This window comes from Sorghum bicolor, chromosome 4 (assembly GCF_000003195.3).
Source record: "Sorghum bicolor cultivar BTx623 chromosome 4, Sorghum_bicolor_NCBIv3, whole genome shotgun sequence".
NCBI lineage: Eukaryota > Viridiplantae > Streptophyta > Magnoliopsida > Poales > Poaceae > Sorghum > Sorghum bicolor.
Window position 1 is genome coordinate 36,695,875 of NC_012873.2, and position 24,611 is coordinate 36,720,485.

General features: G+C 47.8%; 1 long non-coding RNA gene across 4 annotated transcripts; it reads left to right on the forward strand.

The window, feature by feature from the left end:
* On the forward strand, nucleotides 14,958-18,817 carry LOC110434592. 4 transcript variants are annotated; one of them, XR_002452127.1, is made up of 7 exons: nucleotides 14,958-15,344; nucleotides 15,534-15,592; nucleotides 16,073-16,124; nucleotides 16,198-16,255; nucleotides 17,180-17,262; nucleotides 17,652-18,592; nucleotides 18,694-18,817. It is a non-coding gene; the product is annotated as an uncharacterized LOC110434592 (long non-coding RNA). The 4 variants fall into 4 exon arrangements; XR_002452126.1 differs by having other exon boundaries at nucleotides 16,073-16,255; XR_002452129.1 differs by having other exon boundaries at nucleotides 16,073-16,255; nucleotides 17,755-18,592.

Below are 24,611 nucleotides of genomic sequence, written 5' to 3' on the forward strand. Positions count from 1 at the left end.
GCGGCGTCAAGGCGCGGGCCGACCGAGAGATGGAGCACTGGTGCCTCGATCGCATCCGTATCCGGGCCTCCCACGACCCGTCTGAGCCTAACATCTTCCTCGACGATCGGAAGGAGGCAGAGAAGTGGGAACACATCGAGGAGCTCCGCCTTTGGATGAAACATGTGGTGGGGCTCCTCTCGGACGTTATCAACAACGGGCTCGGCCCGGCTTATTTTGTAAGTGTTTTTCGAGCTTCAATCCTTGTGGTGCCCTTTGGGTTTTTGTGTTTTAACCATTCGACCCTTGGTTCGCAGGATATGAAAGAGACCTCCCGCATCAAGTCCAGTTTCATACACGCCACGAGAGGCGGCTGGGAGCAGCGTCCCCTCCTCAAGGACCAGCTCCTCGAGTCGAAGGAGAAGCTCCTTCGGGCCTACAAAGACCTCACAGCGCTCGAGGAGGAGAAGAAAGCGAGGGAGGCTGCCTTAGCCAAGGCTCGAGAGGCCTCAAGGAGGGCGGTGGAGGAGACGACGCTGCTGCGGGAGATGGCTCTGACGGTCGAGGAGGCCGCGTCCAGAGCCCGGGAGGAGGCCCTGTCCTACAAGAGCGTTATCGCGGATCTGGACAAGGAGAAGGGCCTCCTTAAATCCGACCTGGACTCTCTCCAAGAGTCCTTCCGAAGGATGAAGGTGGAGCATGTGAACGGCAAGGTCGCCAGGGGCGTCGCGGAGGAAGCCAAGAAGAAGGCCCTCGAAGATCTCGAGGCGGAGCGGGCTCGATCCCGCAGTCTCTCTAACGACATCGAGCGTCTGAAGGGAGAATTGCTGGAGAAGAGTGGGGCCATTGTTCAGGCTGGCAAGGCGATCGAGGATCTCCGCGTTGCCAACACCGAGCTGGCACACTCTAGCAAAGAGATCGAGAGGGCCAACACCAGGCTGGTTGGTGAGAACACGGCCCTAGAGGAGACCGCACGCGGTACGTTTCCTCTATCAGATTTCTTTTTCCGAGGTGTACTTGGTTTTTCCTAAGGTCTCTTGTATTGGCCTTTACAGGGCTCAAGGACGAACTCCTGGCCGCCCAAGCCGAGGCTCCCAATGCCAAGGCTCAGCTCGAGGCGGAGGTTGCTTTGAACCGTCGAGTGCGGATGGCGATAAGTGATCTCTCGACCTCTTGGGAGGTCGAGCCTATGGATGAGTCGAGGGAGGGAGCTCGAGGCGATGCCCTGGTTGACCAGCTGTGCTACATAAGCGCGACGCTGCGAGATCGGGTGCGGGATGCCCTCCACATCGGGGTGAAGCGGGCGATGGCGGTTGTCTGCTCGGGCTTCTCCTACGACATGGAGGTGGTGTCTCACGGCTTCGTCACTGACATCTCCAAGACCGACGCGGAGAACGAGGAGAGGCTCCACGCCTTGATCGACGACGCGGAGGCTCCTGGGGAAAGGTTGGCTAAGCTTTTTGAGCCTGAGGTGCTCCCTCCTGAGGCTAGCTCGGGCGGAGGTGAGGGCGGTGAGGATCGTGCCGCGGACTGAGGCCTACGAGCCTGCTCTGGGCGTCTGGGGCCCCTTGTATGATACTTTGTTAATTCTATTGCTAAGTGACACAGTATCTTTTTGTGATCGTTAAATGCTCATTTTGTCTTTCCGCTCGAGGTTCTTTTATTTCTCTTTGTTCCTACATTCGTATCCCTTGCTCGATCTTTCGTAGAAAACCACCTCGACCACCTCAATGGTGGGGAAGTGAGTAGAATTTCCGTAGCCCGGGGGCGTAGGAGTTCTCTAGCTCGTTGTCCCTCGGCCTTTGAGGGGTTCGAGGCGCCTTAGCTGCTCGAACCGTGCAAGGTTTATTAAGTAAGAAAAGAGAACTTCTTGTCTTTTTCGACGCTTGGGGGGGGGTCGTCCCCCTGGTATCCCCCGAGGGGGTGTTGGCTATGATGGGTCATAGGCGGCGCCCCCTTCTAACGTCGAGATCGTGACTTGATAATCTTTTGGTGCGAAAAGAAGTTGCTCGAGGGAAAGGTTTTATTTATTCATGCATTCGCTTACAAAGTCTCGGTACAAAATGTACGTAGGAACGTAAGTTTAGAACTTCTAGGGGTAGAATCGACGTAGCTGTTCGATGTTCCATGCGTTGGTGAAGACCGGCCCATTCTCGTCCGCCAACTTGTACGTTCCCGGCTTAAGGACCTCGGCCACCACATACGGGCCTTCCCAAGGTGGAGTCAGCTTGTGGCATCCTTGATTGCTTTGCCGGCGTCATAGGACAAAGTCGCCTACGTTGAGATCCCTCTTGCGCACGTGTTTGTCGTGGTAGCGTCGAAGTTTCTGCTGATATCTGGCAGAGTTGAGGAGGGCCATGTCTCGAGCCTCCTCAAGTTGGTCGACCGCGTTTTCTTGAGTCTCTTTGTTCGATTGCTCGTTGTAAGCCTTGAGTCGAGGTGACCCATACTCGAGGTCTGTGGGGAGGATAGCCTCAGAGCCGTAGACCATGAAGAACGGGGTGTATTTTGTGGCCCTGCTTGGTGTTGTCCTAAGGCTCCATAGGACTGAGGAAAGCTCCTCGACCCATTTCTTGCCGAATTTATTCAATCGATTGTAGATCCTTGGCTTGAGTCCTTGCAAAATCATGCCGTTGGCACGCTCGACCTGGCCGTTAGTTCGAGGGTGGGCTACTGCACACCAGTTCACACAGATGTGATGCTGATCACAGAAGTCCAAGAACTTTTTGCCAGTGAACTGGGTGCCGTTGTCGGTGATGATGACGTTGGGGATCCCAAACCAATGGATGATGTCGGTGAAGAAAAGGACGGCCTGCTCGGAGCGGATGTTGGTGATGGGTCGTGCCTCGATCCATTTGGAGAACTTGTCAATGGCCAACAGCAAATGGGTGTATCCTCCTTTCGCCTTTTGTAGAGGTCCTACTAAATCGAGCCCCCACACCGCAAACGGCCAGGTAATGGGGATCATCTGAAGAGCGTGGGCGGGCAGATGCGTCTGCTTGGCGTAGAACTGGCACCCGTGACACGATCGTACGAGCTCGATGGCGTCCGCCACGGCCGTTGGCCAGTAGAAGCCTTGTCGAAAAGCGTTCCCTACAAGGGTCCGCGGAGCGGCGTGGTGGCCGCAAGCCCCCGAGTGCAGGTCTTCGAGGAGTTTTCGGCCTTCTTCCACGGTGATGCAGCGTTGTAAGACCCCCGTCGGGCTCTGTCGATATAGCTCATTGCCTTCGCCATAGATCACATATGACTTGGCCCATCGAGCGATACGACGGGCCTCTGACCGGTCTTCTGGCAGCTCGCCATGGATTAAGCAGTCGAGGTATGGTGTGCGCCAGTCGAATGGTCGACCAGGCTGCCGTTCTACCTCCATCACTTCAGCTGCCATTAAGAGCGTGTCGACGATGTTGGTTGGCTGGGAATGAGCAGCGTCGATGCCAGCCCCCGAGCCTAAGTCGACGGATGGCTCGTGGAGATCTCTTGAGAACGCGTCAGGTGGCACCGTGCCTCGAGTCGATGCGATCTTGGCGAGTTCGTCGGCTGCCTCGTTGTAGCGTCGGGCGACATGGACAAGCTCGAGACCATGGAATTTGTCCTCGAGTCGACGGACTTCTTTGCAGTACGCTTCCATTTTCGGGTCGTGGCAGCTCGAGGTTTTCATTACTTGGTCGATGACGAGTTGGGAGTCACCTCGGACGTCGAGGCGTCGGACTCCTAACTCGATAGCGATCTTGAGACCATTGACGCGGGCCTCATATTCTGCGACATTGTTAGATGCGGCAAAATCAATCCTGATTACATACCTCATGTGGACGCCCAAGGGTGAGATGAATAGCAGGCCTGCCCCGGCCCCAGTTTTCATGAGTGACCCGTCGAAATACATTGTCCACAGCTCCGCCTGGACCTGAGTTGGGGGAAGCTGGGAGTCCGTCCATTCCACAACGAAGTCTACCAGGGCTTGCGATTTGATGGCCTTCCGAGGCGCGTAAGTGAGAGTCTCACTCATGAGCTCAACCGACCACTTAGCTATTCTTCCCGTGGCCTCTTTGCCAAGGGGAAAGACGAAACCACCGTGATGGGGTGACCGAGGAAGTAATGCTGCAGCTTGCTGCGGGCGAGGATTACGGCGTAGATCAGCTTCTGGATTTGGGGATAACGCGCCTTGGTCTCCGAATGCACCTCGCTGACGAAATAGACTGGCCTTTGGACCGGCAGTGCATGACCCTCCTCTTGTCTTTCAACCACCACTGCCGCACTGACGACCTGAGTCGTCGATGCGACGTAGAGGAGTAGCGGCTCTGCAGGTTGAGGTGGAACCAGGTCTGGTGCCGAGGTCAGCGTCTTCTTCAGTCTTTCGAGCGCTTCCTCGGCCTCGGGGGTCCAAGAAAAGCGCTCGGCCTTCTTCAGGAGTCGATACAATGGTAACGCCTTTTCTCCTAGTCTCGAGATGAAACGGCTCAGAGCTGCCAGGCATCCCGTGACTCTCTGCACACCCTTGATGTCTCGGATCGGCCCCATTCTCGTGATGGCCGAGACTTTCTCGGGGTTGGCCTCGATGCCGCGCTACGAAACGATATAGCCTAGGAGCATGCCTCGAGGCACACCGAAAACGCACTTCTCGGGATTGAGCTTGATCCGGTTGGTGCGTAGACAGCTAAAAGCAATCTCGAGGTCCTGGATTAGGTCCCCTCGACGCCTTGTCTTGACGACGATGTCGTCGACATAGGCTTCGACCGTCGACCCTATATGTTCACCAAATACATGGAGCATGCAACGTTGGTACGTAGCTCCCGCGTTTCGAAGCCCGAACGGCATGGTCACGTAGCAATACATCCCAAAAGGTGTGATGAAAGAGGTCGCGAGCTGGTCGGACTCCTTCATTTTTATTTGGTGGTAACCAGAATATGCATCAAGGAAAGAAAGGGTTTCACATCCCGCGGTAGAATCGACAATCTGATCAATACGTGGCAATGGAAAAGGAACTTTTGGACATGCTTTATTTAGACTAGTATAATCGACACACATCCTCATTTTCCCATTCTTTTTCTTAACTAATACAGGGTTTGCTAACCAGTCGGGATGATGAACCTCCTTGATGAATCCGGCCGTCAAAAGCTTGTGGACTTCCTCGCCAATGATCTTGCGCTTCTCCTCGTCGAATCGGCGCAACCGCTGCTTCACTGGCTTGGAACCGGCTCGAATCTCCAAGGAGTGCTCGGCGACTTCCCTCGGTATGCCTGGCATGTCCGAGGGACTCCATGCAAACATGTCGGCATTTGCACGGAGAAAGTCGACGAGCACAGCTTCCTATTTGGGGTCGAGGTCGGTGCTGATCGTCAGCACTTTGCCGTCGGAATTGCTGGGGTCGAGCGGGATCTGCTTGGTTCCTTCTGCCGCCTCGAAGCTGCCCGCGTGGCGCTTAGGCTCTGGAGCCTCAGCGGCCAGGGCCTCAAGCTTCGCGATGAGCTCGGTGGAGCTCTCGACCGCCTCCCCGTACTCGACGCACTCGACGTCGCACTCGTACGCGTGCTCGAAGGAGGAACTGACAGTGATGACGCCTTTGGGACCGGGCATCTTCAGCTTCAAGTAGGTATAGTTGGGTATAGCCATGAACTTGGCGTAGCCCAGGCGTCCGATGATGGCGTGGTACGTGCCTCGGAACCCAACCACCTCAAAGGTGAGGGTCTCCTTTCTGAAGTTGGCCGCCGTGCTGAAGCAGACCGGTAAGTCAATTCGACCTACTGGCAGTGCCTTTTTCCCTGGCACGACGCCATGGAAACCGCCGGCGCTTGGCTGGAGGCGTCCTCTATCGATGCCGAGGAGGTCAAGGGTCTCGAGGTAGATGATGTTGAGGCTGCTGCCACCATCCATCAGCATTTTCGAGAGCCGGGTGTTGACGATGATGGGGTCGACGACGACCGGGTAGACGCCTGGGGCGACTACCTTGTCGGGGTGGTCCTCTCGGTCGAAAGTGATAGGAGTGCTTGACCAGCTAAGGTACTGGGGCACCGCCATTCTTGCCGCAAAGACCTCACGACGCTCCCTTTTGCGCTGCCTCGTGGTTAATTGAGTCGAGGGCCCGCCATAGATCATGTAGCAGTCGTGGACGGCGGGGAAGGTGTCGTCCTCTTTGTTGTCTTCCTTGCTACCACCCTTCTCTTTCTTGGAGTCGTCACGCGCATCTTTTTTGAACCCCAGACCGTCGAAATTCTTTCTCAGCATACGACAGTCTTTGAGCTTGTGGTTGGCGCCTCCCTTATGGTAAGGGCACGACTCCTCCAACATCTTGTCGAAGATGCCTCCATCTGGAGGGCCTCGAGGTTTCTTTCGATCCATGGCGGCGACAAGGTTGTCATCGGAATCCTCCCGGTGGAACTGCCGTGCTTTCTGCTTCTTTTTATTTTTCTTGAGGCCTCGACTGGGGGTCCCATCTTCATCGATGGGCTGCTTGCCGTTTCTTCCTTCAGAGCTGAAGAATGCGCCGACTGCCACCTCCCCTGCCGTGTAGTTGGCTACTACGTCCATCAACTCGTCGACGGTCTGAGGTCGATTGCGACCTAATTCCCGCACCAAGTCTCGACTGGTGGTGCCCGAGACGAACGCCAAGATGATGTCGTGGTCAGGGATGTGCGGCAGCTCAGTGCGCTGCTTTGAGAAGCGTCGAGCATACTCTCGGAGAGTTTCTCCTGACTTCTGTTTACACTTGCTGAGGTCCCACGAGTTCCCTGGCCGTATGTAGGTCCCTTTGAAGTTACCCTCGAAGACTCTGACCAGATCAACGGGCGGGGAGTTCCTCGAGCCATCGACGGGCCGTATGTAGGTCCCTTTGAAGTTACCCAGTTGTGGATCTGATCGGCGGGGAGTTCCTCGAGCCATCGACGGGCGGTGTCGGAGAGGAAGAGCGGGAGTTGCCTGATGATAGCTCGATCGTCTCCTCGAGCTCCCCCCAACTGACAGGCTAGCCTAAAATCGGCTAACCATAATTCTGGCTTGGTTTCGCCGTTGTTCTTTGAGATGCTTGTCGGGGGTCGAAACGGACTGGGCAGGGGCGTGCTGCGGATCGCCCTGCTGAAAACCCGAGGGCCCGGTGGCTCGGGGGCCACCCGATCCTCGTCGCTGTCGTATCTCCCGCCGCGATGCGCGCTGTAACCGCGCTCTTCCGCGTCTCCGTGCCGGCGGCGTCGATTTTCTTCGATGTCGTGCCGCGCGTCGTGTCGACGCTGATTGTCAACGGGGAGGATGAGAGCGGTCTTTCTGCCTCGAGGGGGCGGCTGTTGGTGGACTGACACCTCCTTTTCGTTTTGAGGCTGTTCGTCACGCTTCTCAATGGCAGCTCCTCGTCGTCGAGATGCCGAGCTTTCGGCTTGTTGAACTGCCGCCACCTGGAGCAATGTCTGTACCTCATCTCGAATGCGTCGGGCCTGGGAATTCGAAGGCTCTGGCATGTACGCAGCAACATCGTTGCTGCCACTACATTCTGGCCTGCTCGAGGGAAACGACTGACAGGTTGCTCTGGCTCTGCGTCGCCGATGATCTGACGATGTACCTCTCGAGCGCGTCTGCGGACACTTCTGCCCGGCGGGTAGGGCAGGTCTTGCTCGAGGATTTGCTCGAGCAGGACGAGGCGCTCGCGGTCTTCGTCGAGCTTCATCTTGAGCTCCCGCAGCTGAGCGAGCTGCGCGGTTCTGTCTTCCTACGGAGGGGGGTCGACTTGTCCGTCGTTCCCAGGCGTCCTGGGGTCTTCTCGTGCCGCGGGGGCTCGACCGCCCGCAGCGGCATCCTGTGTCTCATCGGTAGTTTCTACCGCTCTGTCGATGTGATAGCATTCCCTCGTAGGGTCGTAGGTATCAATCTCGGAGTCGGAGTCTGGTTCGGCGGCGTAGAAACACCCACGCCCCTCCTCCAGCAATCACTGCCTGAGGGAGGTGATTGTGTAACGTCCAGGGCCTAGACGACGGAGGCCTCGTACCCGGGAAAGGTCCGGCAGCTCGGGCGCCGGCTGCTGCGCTTCAGAGCCACGTGGGAGGACCGTTGGTCTTTCCACGTACGTCCGGGCGTTTGGGCATATCGCTCTGGCGAGCGACGCCGCGGCGTTGTCCAATCCGAATGGCAGTGTCGCTCTTGGAGTGAACAACCCGTGTGGAAGTAGCCTGGCAGCGGTGGGGGAAAGTGCGCGAGACGCGTCCCCTCCCGTCGTTGTGCGGTGCTGAGTCGTCGCGCTAGTTGCTCCGCCACGCGGTGCTGCCGACTTGTGGCCCACTTCCTGCCTCGCACGAGTTGTTGGTCGTGATGAGGCAGAGGGGCCGCGGTGGTGCTGTCCGCGCCTCTTCTTAGGCGGGGAGGCGTGGTGGTGAGGGCGTCTCGGGGCCTTCAACCGTGCTGGCGCAACGCGGGCTCCTCCTGCTCCTCTGACTGAGAGCAAGATCATGTCGTAGCCGGAGCCCGTAGACATGAACTCGAGACTCCCAAACCAAATCACCGTGGAGCGCGGAAACGGCGAGGCAAGAGTGGCCATCTGGAAAGGAGTGGGAAATCGATGAAAAAACACGCAGGACCCCTACCTGGCGCGCCAACTGTCGGTGTTTTCCCCCCGGGGGGTCACACCAACGAGTAAATTTGTATGCGTGCTCCCTTTCCCAGATGGTGATGCAAGAAGACACAGAGATTTATCCTGGTTCGGGCAAGAGAAGGCCCTACGTCCAGCGGGGGGGAGAGAGTTTGTATTATCTTGCACCTAAGTGCTTGTACAGGGGTGAATACAAGCGCGGTATGAAGTGTGGAGCTCTACTACGTATGAGCGTGGTGTTGTCTCGTCGTTCTATTCCTGAGTCCCTCCTTTTATAGTCCCAAGGAGAGAACCAGGGTACATGTATAGGCATCAGAATAGGAGTCGATAGCAGCATGGAGTGCTGACCTACTCGAGGCTTCCGTACCGGCGTGGCCTCGAGCCGTCCCGTCTTGGTAGCCTAGCGATGATTACGCGTGCTCTGTTATCCTGCTCTGCGCCCCGTCTTGGATTGGTTTACCGGATGTGCGCTCGTACGACCCGACGGCAAATCCGGCGGAGTGGTTGGGATGTAGTCAGTCGACGCCCGACTCGTCCCCTGGAAGGATCCCTGTCTGGTCGAGGTTCGGATGCAGTACATTGTGCTGATATCTGGAGCGCTGACTTCAGATGTCTCAAGGGGGTCCCGACTAGACGTTCCATCCTCGTTTCCCGCGTTCTGACATATCCAGGGTCGTCTGGTGGGAAGGCTGCAAAAAGAACGATGGGACAGATGCTTGTTCCCTTATCACGTCTTCCGTGACCCATGTGTTAGGTGGGGAAGCGTTAGGTGCATTAAATGCCCTGGCTCTCGAGCGCGCGTCAGGCGGCGGACAGTGTCCTTGCTCTCGACGCCTCTTGATTCGCTCGAGACCGCTTCCGTATTTGACGGCAGTTGGCGCTCGAGCCCTGATCGATTCGCTCGACGCTACTTCCGTCTTCGAGGCCGCGGCCGTCGACGGTTGCCCGTATGTATGGACGGAGCGTCGAATCGAAGATCTAGTCTTATGTACGGATGGTCTCGTTATATGTATTGGTGAGGGTACCCCTTGTTGATACCCTCGACACTATCAATCAATCAAACACAAGTTTTTACTCATATTCCAGCATCTACTTTTTCGACGACTTCATCATATTTTCCTTTTTATTACGAGTTCTTAGGAGTTCGTTGACTTAAGCTCGGCGTATTCTCCAGTTCCTCGTGAATACCTCTTGGCCGTGACATCCGGGCGCATCGCTGTTGTCGGGACCAAAGTATTCGAGTTATCACCTTTGCCGATAGTAAGGTCAAATCGGCTGGCACGCCTTAACGTTTAAATCGGGTATTAGCCCTTTGTGTTTGCAGATCAGATTTTGCATCAACACCACGATAGCAAATATAGCCAACCGTGATCAAGTATCCACCTATCTCTCGCAGGTGACAGGGAATCACCCGGCTTCTAACGAGCTAAGCATGGCTAAGCATCACTTCGATCCTGGACCTACTCAGGTGAGGTATAAGGTGGACAAGGTTGTCCTTATGCAGCAAGGTTGTCAAATCAACGCCTAACACTTAATGCAACAATACATAACCATAGTTAATTGACAGCTGGACATGATAACAAAAATAGTGGGAGTCTTATAAGCTCCGGGGCTTGCCTTCGATGTAGGTGGAAGGACGGTGGTCAGGGCACTCCGGTAGATCCTCCTCCTCCTCAGTTCCTTCTCCTTGAGGTGGCTCCCTCTGCTTCTCCTCCGGCTCGGGTAGTACGAATTCCAGAAGCGTCATGCCCTTGGGTACACCTATGTATGCATGTCAAGGTGATAAACATAGGGAATGCACATATGATGCAACATGTCACGGTGATGAGCCAAAGGAACATATAACAAGGTGCAAACATGATTACAAGCTTCTAAGATTAAGTGAATCATGAAATAACAAGTAAGTGCATACTTCTTCTCTGGTAGAGAGGCTATCTAGACAAGCTAATCAACCTTAGCTACTTACACTCAGCAACTGGTTTGATGGGCAGATTGGGTAGTTGCAAGTTTTAGCTATAGCTCATTCATCATTTGGCCAAACTAAGCAAGCAAGCACTTTCTGGAAAGCTTAGCAAATTATCTAAAAATCACTTTTAGACATCACAGAAAGATTTCGAACCGAAATAGGCTAAAACAGACAGTCTCCTGGCTGTTCTGGAAAATCCAGAGAACAAGCACTTCACAGCAGTTACTTGTAACAACCACAACTTTTAAACTACTCAGCCAAATGCTATGAAATTTGGATACTGGGTAGATAAGTAAGTTATCTACAAGTTTATTATAGACAAGTTTTCCAGCAAACTTCATCTTCAAGCAGTTCTTAAGCAATTTCTATCAGCTACCCAAAATGTGCTCTAGACAAGGCATAAATAGCAAAATAATATTTTAGCACATATTAAGAATGTAACATTGGTTCAAACCAAAGGTACCAGTAGCTAGAACATGTCTAAAAAACACTATAAAACATCATGACAAGGTTTAAACTCATTTTAATTATCCCCTTTTCTATTTGTTTGATTATCAAGGTGAATTAATGAGCATGTAGTACAAGTGCTCCAAAAATTCTAACAAAAATACAGCAAACTATCAAGGCTACCACAAGGTTACTGTAAAAGTTTCATGGCTCTTGCACATGCAGATTGTGAGGTACAAAAATGACAAGCTACTTATGGCATTAATGGCATAAATGTGAAACCCTATCAAAAAGTGTCAAACAACAGATTTCAACTATTTATTAGCTTTGAAATCACATGAGTACATCACTCAGAAAGTTTCATGATAAAAGGAGTTATAAGTTGTTTATTAAAAATACCACAAGAAACTCCTATTTAAACAAGATATATTTATAATTTCATCACCAGGCATCCAAAAATCATGAGAAATTTATCAGGGCCTACACATAGCATGATTAACAATCCCCTAAATTTGCATGGTGATAGGACTTACAGATCTTAATATATATTCACATTCTTTTTATCAAGGATTAAATGATATCTATTTATTTCTGCAAAAACATGGCCTGTTTCATATTTTTATTACAAACTAGACTAACTCAAAAGTGTGACAAAATTAAAATGACTCCATTTGGATCTTTCTAACTCAAGTTATGAATTTTTCTATAACAGCATTGAATCTGCCCAAAAACAGAAATAGGGGAAAGAGGGACAGTGGCTGACAGGGGGACCCACTGGTCAGTGGGACCCGCTTGACAGTGACATAGAGACAGGGGAGAGCTCGTCGCCGGTGAAACTCGACGACGGCGAGGTCTCGGCTGTATCCAAGGGCACAATCGTGACCCTCTCACCAAGGCAGACCTACCGAGGTACGATACCCTCACTCTACCAAGCTCTAGGGGGCTCGTCGGCGTGAATGGCGGCTCAGCGGCGCTGCGGGCGGTACGCCGGCATGCTCCGTTGATGCCGGCCTAGTTGTGGTTCACGCCGAGCATCAGTGAGTCAAGGGGGAGCTCTAGGAAAAAAATGGGAAGAAATGGTGGAGCAGGGAGGCTTGGCCACATTGCCGGTGAGAATGGCGGAACTCCGGCGAGGGAGAAGCCGCTCGGAGCTCGGCAATGTCGCCTTACCCGCGCTCGACAGCGGCAATGGAGGTGACGTCGAGGTGGAGGAAGCTCTGACAACGCTCTTGGCGGGCTGGCTTGGCCGGAGATGGGGAGGAGAGCTCGGGCGGAGTCACTGACTCACGGCGGAGCTCGCAGAGGAAGAAACCGGAGAGAAGAGAGGGCGCTGGAGAGGCAATGGAGGTCGTCTGCTGCTCAGGGGGGCATCGTGCCATCCAAGAGGACGTGTTGGGGCTGACAGGCGGGGTCGCCGTTGATGTACGGCCACCACGGGGTGTCCACACGTCGATCGGCCGGCGACTGACGAAACTGAATCGGTTGATTCAGTCGCCGTCTGGTTTGGCCTAGAATTCAAACCACAAGGCTCCCAAGTACCCTAAGTGCAAACTGTGTCGATTCTGACTTAGGCAAATTTGGCTAAGTGTGAAAACAACACTGATTTCTGCCTTGTGGGCCACTTTTGGTCAGGTTCCAGCCATTTTCATGAAAAAGCACAAACACAAGTTTTGTAGCTTATAACATTTACTACAACTTTGCTTTAGATGTCATTTACATGCAAGATCTCTAACACTGGTTTCATAAAAGATCTTTAAAAAGAGGTTTAGGGGTGTCAACTAGGTGAACCTAGGGTTAACCATGACTTAGGGGCATCTTTGGGTGAGACTTCCAACATAAACTTTGTTCCAAATGATATTCTAAACATGAATAAAGTGTTTTGGAAGACAATGTGTACTTGTATACATTGGTCATACACTACTTACACATATAACAAGCCATATAAGCATTTCAATCACATAGTGTACACACAAAAATGACATGTGGTCATGGTGTGATGCTCATGAATGAGTATGCAATGCTCATGGTTAACATGCAAGCTAACACTAGGAGTGTTACACTTGCATTAAGGGTGATGATTCTTGTTGTGTTAAAATACTCATTATTTATTGTTTAATGCTCTACATTATTTATGTCACATTGATCATGAGATTGTGGGATCTATACAATCTTGTTGCTATACTTGTGGAGTTCGACATGGACTCACTCTTGCTATTTCCCCCATACTTCAGGAGGAGTGTAGGCCTGTGATCAACCAGTCAATTTGGATCCTGTAGAGTGGACTTAATACTCAAAGTTTAGAGTTACTTACATTGTTTGCTACTTAAGGTTATCTCTGATCTATTATGTACGTATTATATTTATGCATTGTCTTTTGATATTACCCTTTATTTGTAGCTATATGTGAGATTTGACTTCTAAGACTCACATATGGTGCATATCTGGTTTTATCCTTAAAATCGGGTATTACAATTATAAAGTCAAACAATGGATCTAAAGAGAATCAAGTCATATGATCAAACTAGGATGTGCACATGTGTGGAATATGGTGGATAAGTGTATGTGTGGTGGCTAATTCTAATTCTACTTTTGCTCTTCAGAATGAATCTCTCTTCTTTCTTAGATTTTCTGAACTTCTCAGGAAAACATGGGCTATCTTTATTCTTTCTCTCTTTCTCTTCTTTCTCTTTTTTTCTTTCTCCTTTTTAGCCACATGCATCCTTAGATACCAAAATTGATTGAAGAGATAACAATAAAGAACTTAGAGCAAATAAAGGCTATCCTATGGGTTTATGTATATTCTTGGGTGTTCTCTCCCAGTTTAGGATAAACATTTTGAGGTGGAAGTGGATAAAAGTGGAAAATGGTTGCGCTTCCTCTTAGAGTAAGTGTAATGCATATGTGAACGGAGTGTGTGAGTGATCTTGATTTTAAAAGCATGACAAGATTCTCTTAAGTATACAACAAAGGTTGACTAAACTCAATGCACAACAAGTAGCATAAATGAGCAAGGGTTTCATAATCTAAATATATCTCATACATGGCTTTGGTAGGGATTCAACTTTGTCATACAAGAGCTCATCATTGTCACATCCCAAAATTTTCAATTATGGTTATGCATAGAAAATACTAAACAAATATAAAATGAATTTAATATTTGTATAAGATTTGCCAAGTTTAGTTGACTTAGTGCAAATTAGTTATAGGAAAATGTGAATTTTTAAATTATTTCTGAAGTTACTTCATAGGCTTTTGTTGATGTGATGTGATGCTTGCTTGATGCTTGACTTGGTGCTATGAGTGAGTAGAATTATTTTTAACGCGTTTAGTAAGTCGCTTATCTTTGTCTTGCTTGTCTCTATCTTTTTTCTAGAATCAAATTCATGTTTCCCACCTTAATTTTTTTAGCTTTCCAAATATCTTTCTTTTATACTTTATAATAATTTAATAATTTATTTGAGATCATCGTCCATCAATCCATCCCTATTATCGTCTTTAAACTTTTCTGGATTTATTGCAAATCATTCTCCCTTTTATCCTAGCGTAAAATCTAATTTTGAGATGCTTAAGAGATTCATTCCGTGATATAAGCCATAAAATACTTCAATTATGTTCATCCACTTATGCATTGGCGGTGGCTAGGGATGATGTCCACCCAGAAAATGCAGGCCGCACCAATGCCCAGCTGATAGGCAAGTCTAGATTTCTCGCTACTTTATTGATCTCGCATCACATTCTTATCCTTATATAATCTAATTATAAGCAACATAAGAATGGCTCTCTCAACCTTCATTTCCAGCCGCTAGGGGAGTCCTAGTTGCCCACGTCATACACTTGGCCTATATCTCCTATCTCCTATACAACTAAAAAGACTAAAGAGTGGACATTTTTTTGGTGCGACAATTGCGTCGTCGTTCTGCCTGCCGCGTGCGGTCCCTCCGCCGGCAGCCGCCTCCCCCGCGAGTGCGACCACATGGTTTCCCCCCCCCCCCGAAAAAAGCGCCCGACCGAAGCCTCTCCGGCCTGTGACCTCGCCCACCCGACTCCTCCCACCTTCTGTAACCCTAGCCACCGGCCACAGCAGGGCGCGCCGCCTCTAGGCTCGGGAGGCCACGGAGGACGATAGCGTTGTCGTGGCCAGCCTTGCTGGTGGCTGGCCACGCGGCGACGGCGCACCGCCTATCCGCATTCTCGCCCCACCCCACATCATTGACCTTGCCATTCGCGCCCTCGCCGTCGACCCCGAGCGAGTGAACCACCCCCCGCTCCATCGCTCCCCCGGTGTAATCTCTCTCTCTCTCTGGCGACGACTAGGCCACCCCACGGAACCCTTATGCCCCAGCATCTAAGTCTTCGTTGGGCATTTTGCCGTTGATGAGCACCCACAAGGTATGCCCACCCCTTTCCTCTCTTCTGCGAGAAACCGAGCACTCAAATCCTAAGTAAAGCAATAGTCGCACCCATTCTATGTTATTTCCAGTTGATATCTCCAGTTGATATCTCCAATTCACACTATATTTCCAGTTGATATCTCCATCCATTAATCTTTTGAGTTCCAATTTTCTATGTTATTTGCAGATCCAAAATTAATGCTTCATTCCACGAGGACAAATCCCTAGGTTTTGTGATATTTTTAGGTGGGGATTTGATCAGCTCTAAACTTCCTTTCCGTTTATTTGTAGTCCACCTACTCCAGAACATCTCTAGCCCACCAGGAGGTCAACAAATCAACTTTCAGAAATGGCTAAATGCCCTCAAAGTTTGAATTAGTTTAAAGCTGAATATAATGTTTTTCTAAAACCTTTTTAAACCTGAATCGGTGTTTTCTAATCCTCTATAAACCACTCTGTGTTATCACTTTAGACCTGAATCAGCATTTTCCAATCTTTTGTATACCATAAGTAGTCTGTGTTATCACTTGGTTCAGTATTAAATTGCAACAAGTTATCAAGATAATTTATTTTGATTTAGTTAAACTTGTAATGATGATCTATGCTTTAAGTATTGTCGGGATATAAATATATCTATGTTTGTTTAGAATGAGCTTTGTTTATTTGTAGAATTAAGTCCACTGTATAAATATAGACACTAAATATATAATTTTCTGCCACCTCCAGTGTGTGGAGCTGATACCAATATGCCATCGATTCCATCTCAGCACTAGCAAAGGTGATTCATCTCTTCTCATGAGCTTTGTTCATTTGTAGAAGTACAAGTGCAGATACTAGTTAATTTCTGCCAGCTCCAGAGTCTAGACCTGATACAAGTATGTCAATGACTCCATCTCAGCACTAGGCAAGGTGATTGATCTACTCTCATGCCTTATGGTTACTAGCTTGTTACCTGCTAAGAGTGTACACTATCTTGCAGTTGTTAAAGAAAAAAAAAATGATTTGTTTGCATTCATGAGAACGCACTGCTACTTTGATTAATATATGATATATGATTAGCTTACTGGTCTCTGATTTGCATGGCAACACCTCAGAGCTATTTATAACTGATCTACTATATATGCTGGGTACTTGACTACTGATGAGGAGATTTTGAAATGTTAAATCGCTAGGGACACCTTTACTGCCCACATGCATGGTTGTGTTTTTTTTCTCTTGCGATCTTCTATATGGAATGATATGTTTTAAAAAATAATGGACAACCTAGAAATCCAGTGGGGGAGGATGAAAATAGTTACATGAATATCCATATCTGACTGAACTTCCAATTGTAGAGAACTAGAGATTTGTTGCTACTTCTCAGTGGCTACAGTTGTCCATTAAGTATACTTTTTAAGATAACAAAAGGGCTAACACATTCAAAGTTTTAGAAATACATGTGATGTGTATATAGCTACAGTTCAGTAAATAATTAATTAAATAATAAATATTTTTAGTAATAGTTATATAGCTACAATTAAAGAATAAATGTATATAGCTACAATCAGGGGCCTGCAGCAGCCAGCCGCAGTAATAGGTTAGTGTCGGACAAGCTAACCATTAAGTCACTGACAACAATAGCATCTCTAATGTGTGGCCAGGTGATCTACCTTTTGCAAATTTGAGCATTCAAACTCTGATTAGTATTAGCATCTAGAAATATAGATAATCAGTGAAATTGTTATTTGTCAACTTCTATGTCAATAAATTGGCACTTCTGTAGGAAAAACCAAGATACTGTTTTGGCAAAAATAGTAGTTTTTCATGCTCATCTGGAGCTGTTAATCCATGCAGATGTTTTGAATGATGCATTATATATTTTACAACATGGAGTGTTTGGAAAAATAAATAACCTCCATCTTGGACACTCTCATGAGGTAGGTTGCTGCTGTCTCCAGTACATTAAAATATGATTTTGTTCAGTTGTTTCATCCCCTTGAGTGTTACCTCTTTAAATGTTTAATGGGAGGCGGCACGTGGCATTCTGCTGTTGCACCAAGTTTAGTTTTGCAACTGATTTTGTCGAATAGTTTGAGTTGCAGTATTTTCTTTGTTCAGTTATGCGCATCTCGAGTGAAGATGTGATTCTGGTTTCATGTCACTGTAATTGGGTTTGGTTTTGCACATGGTTTTGTAAAATAGGCCGAGCTGCAATTTTCTCTGTTTAGTGTATAGAAGCAGCTCATGCTCTCTTTCTTGTTTTTCAGATTGTCAGTCTAGCAGTAGATCAACCCTTGATCGAACCAATTATATTTTCTCTTTGCAGGACTATATAGCACCAATAACTCAGACGCATTCCATATTCTCTGTTGCGGTTTTATTTCTTATTCTTTGTATTCCCAACTATGACATTCTCCTGTCCTCTTTAGGGTAAAGGGATTGATGAGGTATGCTGGTTTACTCACAATTGCCATTGTCACATATATCTTGGTAAATTTCTCATCTTGTTTGATTTCGAGCTTTGGCAAGCACATGGATCTTAGCGGTGATTAATAAACTAAACAAACATGTATTGAAGCTCTTCTCTGATTTCTTGTAACTCTTTCAGTGCATTGATGTACAGGAGTTCTGGATTTGAGGTACATTATTTGTTCTATTAGAAAGAGCCTCCATTACTCTGTACCTAGCGGCCTGAGCATGAGTCTATTGCAACAGATTTTTGTCAAGCCAGAGCACATATAAATATTGAGAAAACATCATATATGTACATGTCAGCTTTTGAATCTTTTTTGTTACAATAAAATCTCAATCCATCGGACTTACTTACATGTATGAGTCAGACCTGTTCATAGCATGTTCTTACTGGAAGCATTTTTTTGTATGTTGCATTGACATGACATTTGATAACAGTGAAGCCTCCCTGTTTTTGTCAGGAAGAATAATCTATACAAGCCTAATAACTTCCTTTTTGCAAAAAAAAAAATATTGGGCTACCTAACTGGGTTTGTGGTATTTGTTTTCAGTACCGATTTACTTATTAGGGACATAGAGGTGAAGAGAAGAATTTGACAATGAGGAACATATGCACCCTAGATGGTTGCATCTTCTAGGTCGATTATGCCATCAAGGCCATCGGCAACAACGGGTTATATTCCACTTTTTCTTCACTTATTCCTATTTTTCTATTACATGTAATCTTATCGGTGACGCAATAGTATTTGTCAAAAGGACAATTGTTGGATCAAACACAAAGATGGCATTGTCCTGGTAAGATTTGGCTTTCTCAGTTTTTTCCTAAGGTTCAGTGCTAAAGTTGTTTGAGTTGCCCAAGTCATGACTGGATCCTGATTTGGTGGTTGATCCTTTAGGTTGCCGAGAAGCTGGTAACCTCAAAGATGTTGCTGGAAAGGTCAAACTGGAGGATCCATTCAGTGCATCGGCGCTCTGGGTTGGTAACACCTTTCAAGTGACTCGAAATTGATAGTTGTTTTGACAAAAAAAATATTGGGCTACCTAAAGAAATATGTCCATAGTCGTTCCCGGCCAGAAGGAAGCATTGCCAAGGGCTACAGAACAGAGGAAGTCATAGAGTTTTGTGTTGACTTTATTCCAGACCTTGACCCAATTGGCATTCCTGAATCTCGACACGAGGGCAGACTCAGCGGAAAGGGAACACTTGGGAAGAAAACATACATTGGTACGGGAGACGATTACTTCAATAAAGCACACTACACAGTTCTCCAGAACTCCTCATTGGTGGAACCATATGTTGAGGTACACAAAGATTTCCTACGGTCCCAGTGGCCCGGGAAGAATGAAGCTTGGATAATGCATCAGCACATGGAAACTTTTGGCGATTGGTTGCGCAAAAAATGTCAAGGTGATGAAAACATTGATGAGCAGCTTTATTTGTTGGCCAGGCAACCATCATGGCATGCCTCACGTACAAAGGGTACGAGATACACAGTTGGCCAAGATAAAAGGAGCACCAACCAAAATAGTGGTGTACGCGTGGATGCCACAGATCCAAATGGGAACAGACAAACATATTATGGACGCATACAACACATATGGGAACTAGTCTATGCAACTAATTTTAAAGTTCCTTTGTTCCGGTGTCAATGGGTGAAGATGACCGGAGGTGGGGTAACAGTCGACAAGGAGTATGGGATGACAACCGTGGACCTTAACAATAGTGGGTTCAAAGACGAACCATTCGTCCTTGCTGCAGACATGAGTAAGGTGTTCTATGTCAAAGATATGTCTACGAAACCAAAGAGAGGAAAAAATGATGACCACTCAATCATCAATGAGCCAAAGCGCCACATTGTCCTTTGTGGGAAAAGAAACATTGTCGGAATTGAGGACAAGTCAGACATGTCAGGCTATTACAAAAGGGATGATTGAATTCCGCCCTTCATAGTCAACAAAGACCCAAGCATTCTGTTAAACAATGAGGATACTCCATGGTTACGGCAGGTTCATAACCAAGGGTCATACGTCAAGAAAAAGTTCACCGTTATGTCGGCTTAACATAACTGTACCCCTGTTCATCTGCAATCTTTCTTACCGAATCCTTTTTCTTTTTGTTCTTCTTTTCGTTCCCAAAAATTTCTAGGATTTGACTGACAAGATCGTTATTCCTACCGATCAACCCCATCTCCAATGCCTTGGTCCACTAGGGAACTTGGATCCCACCGATCTCATAAACGCAGAGACAAATAGAATCCCTTTTAGAGCCGAGAATTTTTCTTTAGATCTATGGAAAGACGCCTTCCGTTCCTGGCCCAGTCCTACCAAGGGATGGAAGGATTGGTTTCTGAGAGTCAGTAATTCAAATGAAGTCCAATGGGGTGAACGGAAATTAGATCAGTGCATTAGATTGTCTCTTGCCGATATGAAGAGAAATGAGTCGCTACTGATAGCTGCCTCATACTTCTGGTCAGATATGCTTAATGCTTTCGTGTTTGGCCATGGCCCTGCTTCCCCCACACTTGCCGATGTTCTTATGCTCACCGGTTTAGACATATCCACTGCCGATACCACCCACCTGTTCGACACCAAGCCGAGTGCTAAGGTAGAAACCCGTGCTATCGGCGATTGGCCAGGGTATATCCAAAAGTACCGCCGAACAGGACCTGTCAGTATAAAGGAACAGACCACCTTCCTGAACATGTGGTTAGATAAGTTTGTATTCTGTGGTCGATCGGCAGGACCAACTTCTGTCTACCTAACGGCAGCAGAAAGGTTAGCTAATGGTGGCCGATTTCCTCTTGGCCGATACCTGCTCGGCTCTGCTTATCACCTCCTCCATCAAGTAGCCCAAAAACTACTGCTTGGTCAATCCATCTGCAACTTAGGGGGTCCCTGGTGGTTCATCAATATGTGGCTTAGTCTTCACATGCACAAGCGCCTTGAGTTCGACCTTTTTGCACAGCGCTTCCCTAGAGATATAGCCGAGGATTATGAACTGGATGAAGAAGAATCGCCAACTCGTTCCCCTCTGAACTTTGGCGAAGCCGTCATAGTTTTGCCTGGCACAGGTGGCAACGCAGACCAGGTCAGCCGATTCTTCCAAACCCTGTATGAGGGTTTGACCAGGGAACAGCGGACATGGATTCCCTATGAAGATCCAGACACCAGATTCCCTCTGACTTTCTACCCCTTCAATGATGCCCTCAACAAGGATCGTGAGGTGATGATGGCAATTATCACTCCCAGAGCTATACCGGTGAACTTCTTTGGGAGTGGGAATGTTTCTAATCTAACTTATGAGTTCTACAATCCATCGGCACTAGCTCACCAACTAGCTTTCGGTCAACTGCCGATTGCACTCTGTTATGCCGATGTGATAAAGCCAAGGAAAACTATCACCAGCCATCTCGAGTGGATCAGAGTAGCCCAACTTCCACCAAATGCCGATACAGATGTAGATTTATCGGCTTGGATTCCAGCTCTCTTCATCACTCAGACATACAAACAGTGGTGGGAAGAATGGAAAGATCATCTATTCTGCAGATCGGCTCTCACGTACCGTGGCATGATCGACCCCCAGTACAAAGTCCCTGACAACACTGTAAGTACTTCTGAACCGATGTTTCAATCCTTTCATTTTCACTTTCCATCGGTATCTTACTTCCTTGTTATATGCAGGTCGATGACACACCCCCATTGGTCAGTAGGAGTGGCAAGCCGATTGAGCTCCTTCCATCGGGCCCGATCTCTTTGATCGGCAACAATGCTCCAACCCTGGCTGTCATAATGCTTCGGGGTGTGCGTCTCAAGAAAGTTACCACCAAGCAGGTGAAGATATCCCCATCGGTAGCTGCCTCTACCCTAGCACAAGCCTTCAAGGTAAATTTTCGAGTTCTTATACCGATTCCATTCTTATACTTATCACACTTGTGCTCATAAACTTCTTATCGTTGTATCAGCACACCGGTACATCGACAAAGACCAGAAGTACGACTGCCGATGCCCCCCAGTCCAGTCAACCGAAGAGAAAAGGTTCCAAGAGTACCAGATTACAAGCAAAGCGCCAAAGAACAGCAACTCCTCCTCCCCCAGTATCTCCATTCCCAGTAGAATCATCCCCTTCTTCTCCAGAAACCCAGACTCAGCAGATTCCATCTCCCCCTCAATCACAAGAAGAACCCCAAGTGGAAGAGCTCCAGCCAAAGGTACCTCAGCCAGAAGAAATACCGGCTGATGTACACGAGCAGACCACCGATCCAGCAAGCCTAATCATAGCATCGGTAGTCTCCTCGATCCAGACAAGTACTGCACCCCCTCAAGGTAATATACTTTCCATTTGTTGCCGGTGAACATATTTTTCCACTTTATTAATCACTTGTGTTAATCTTTCAGCTGACATAGTTTCATCGGCAATTCCAGTCGATTAGCCCGTGGCTCCATCGGCGTCATCTAGTCAGAGGTGAGAGATGGCCCTGAAACAAGTAAGTTACCCAATCTCTATCTGTATTGTTTATCAATGCTTGATCATAGAATAACTTCTTTTATTTTCCTTTTCAGGAATAGAACTCCCCTGACAGCTTGTTCTCCTTTGCCATCGACATCTTTGAGGATGAAGGTGAGGAGGCAAGTTCTTCTCGAGCTATTGGAATCTCATCGGCAGAAATCAGAGCAAAGTTATAAGAATTGTCAGCCCTCCTTCATCAAGACACGGCCCAAGTGGTCGACGACTCCGATCCTGCCAAGACTTTGTTCAAGACTCTCAGAGGCCAAATTCCTGCTGATGTTGAGGAGATCCTCTTCAAGGCTGCTCACTTAGAAAGTCGTTAGCTTCAATACCAAAAGGCCACTCAGCGCCTTGAAGATAGGGCTAATCACGCTCAGCTCCCAGAAGAGATGATAAAAGTGAAGCTCCTTGCCGATGAAAAGCACAAGAGCATCGGCATCTTGAAATCCTCAAGAGATGCGCGGAAGCACAAGATCTCTAATCTATCGGCAAAGAGAGAAGCCCTGTTGGCAGAACTCAAACAGGTAGAAGAAGCTTTGTCCCAAGCTCAACAGGAAGAAAGCCAGCTGCCTGAGGCGATCAAGATTCTTGAACAAGAGCGACATGTCCAAGACCGCAAAGCACTGCAGATGAAGAAGCAGCTGAAGCCAGTGGAGGGCTCTGCCGATGATGACAAGAAGGAGATAGAAGAAGCCAACCAGATCCGTCTGCGCGCCATATCGACGATCCAGGCTTTGTTAAACATATGAATTCTTCATCGGCAGCATACTTTGCTCTTTTCTTTCAAATACTCCTGATATTTTTGGTCTAGCCGATAAGACTGTTATCAGCACCTTTTAAAACATTGAGTTTGGCCCCAGATATACTTTGATCCAGCCGATATGAATGTTATCGTCACTTTAAACTTTTATGCATCAACCCATATGCTAGGATAATATTTCTTCATATACTTGCCATTCAATGCCCTGGGAAATTCAACTCCTTCGAGAGTCTCTAAAATATAAGCGTTACTAGGAGCAGATCGATTTATCTGATAAGGACCCTCCCAATTGGGAGACCACTTCCCAAACTTTGAATTTTTAGTCCCAATTGGTAAGATTAGTTTCCATACTAAGTCTCCATCGGCAAACTCCTTAGCCTTTACCTTCTTATCATACCATCTGGCAACTCTCTTCTTATTCTCTTCTATACTTATCAAAGACCTTAGCCGATGCCCTGCTAAATCATCCAACTCGTCTGTCATCAAAGTAGCATAATCATCGGCAGCCAATTGATCTTGAAAAGATAGTCGCCTAGACCTAGTTTTAATTTCCCAAGGTAACACTGCATCATGTCCATACACCAACTGATAAGGTGAAACTTTGGTCGACCCATGACAAGTGATATGACCATAAAGCTTCATTCAACAATGTATGCCACTTTCTAGGATTCTCCTCAATCTTTCGCTTAATAAGTTTAATAATTCCTTTGTTAGATGCCTCGGCCTGCCCATTAGCTTGGGCATAATCATATTGGCCGATGTAACTTTCTTCAAAGGAATAGCTTCAACCCATTTGGTGAAATAATCGATGGCAACCAAGATATACTTATGTCCTTTGCTAGATGGCGGATAAATCTGGCCGATCAAGTCAATAGCCCATCCTCGGAACGGCCAAGGTTTGATAATAAAATTCATGGCCGATGTGGGTGCTCTTTGAACATTGCCAAATTTCTGACATCCTTGACACCCCTTGAAATATTTGAAGCAATCTTCAAGTATGGTTGGCCAATAATATCCATTCCTCCTAATCATCCACTTTATCTTAAAAGCCGACTGATGTGCTCCACATACTCCTTCATGGATTTCTCCCATTAAACTTTTAGCCTCATCGTCACCTAAGCACCTGAGAAGAATCCCATCAATGGTTCGATAATATAATTCATCTTCGAGGAGCACATACTTGGTGGCTTGAAACCGAACACATCTCTCAACTTTCTTGGATGGATCCTTTAAATAATCAACGATTTCCTTTCTCCAATCATCCGCACTGATTGCCGATATTGTGTTTAATATGGGCTGATATCCCGAGGCATGCCGAGCCAACCGATTGGCCTCTTCATTATGCAACCGAGAAACATGCTCTAACCGGAAATCTTTAAATTCCATTAATAATTGCATACTCCTTTCGTGATAAGTTATCAGGACTTCGCTTCGGCATTCATAGCTTCCAGCCAATTGATTTATAACCAGCATAGAATCCCCGAAGATTTCAACAGCATCAGCATGAACCTCTCTTAGCAATTCCAACCCCTTTTATCAAAGCTTGA